The 590-nt window shown below is 35.3% G+C and overlaps 1 protein-coding gene across 1 annotated transcript in view; it reads right to left on the bottom strand.

Annotated features, from left to right (window-relative positions):
• Nucleotides 1–590, bottom strand: part of MMGT1 (membrane magnesium transporter 1) — a 10,902-nt gene that overhangs the window by 4,010 nt on the left and 6,302 nt on the right. The window lies entirely within an intron of this gene.

Raw genomic sequence — 590 nt, 5'->3', positions numbered from 1 at the left:
ATGGAATTGAACAAAAGTAAAAGGATAATTTCATCAAAGTAAGAAATATGGAAAAAAAAAAAGCAAGCAAAGCTCAAGAAAATAGCTTAGAAGAAGTTCAAGAGAAAAGGGAAAGCAAAATAACGAATATACTATAGTCCAGGAAAAGGAAAGGGCCAGAGAACAGAGTTTATGTCAGACTAGGTTCAAGGGATAGAGGGAAAGAGAAAACCCCTATTCTTCCAAAGACTAAGCTGGGATAAAAAGGGGGGAGGAAAGGAAGGAAGGAAAGAAAGGGAATGAAAAATGAAGGCTGAAAGGACAAAATTTCTGAGGGAATATCTTCTATATGTCTATTTCCCTCCATCCACCGAACCAATAAATAATTGTAAGCAAATGTAACAGGACCTCTCAGTCTAATGTCAATAATCTGTCATTCAACTTCCATTTTTCTATCTTATCAAACACTGCCTTGGTATTTTGACCTCACTACTCACACGGGCTGCATAATCGAAATGTAAAAACAAAAGCAACTTTTATGCACCAGAAAACATACATTTAAAATTATGTAAATGAAGCAAAACCCCTGTGAAACTAAATGCCTATGAAAA

This window comes from Crocuta crocuta, unplaced genomic scaffold, assembly GCF_008692635.1.
Source record: "Crocuta crocuta isolate KB4526 unplaced genomic scaffold, BGI_CrCroc_1.0 scaffold241, whole genome shotgun sequence".
Classification (NCBI taxonomy): Eukaryota; Metazoa; Chordata; class Mammalia; order Carnivora; family Hyaenidae; genus Crocuta; species Crocuta crocuta.
Note: the sequence above shows the minus strand (reverse complement) of the source record. Positions and strands in the feature narration are given on the sequence as shown.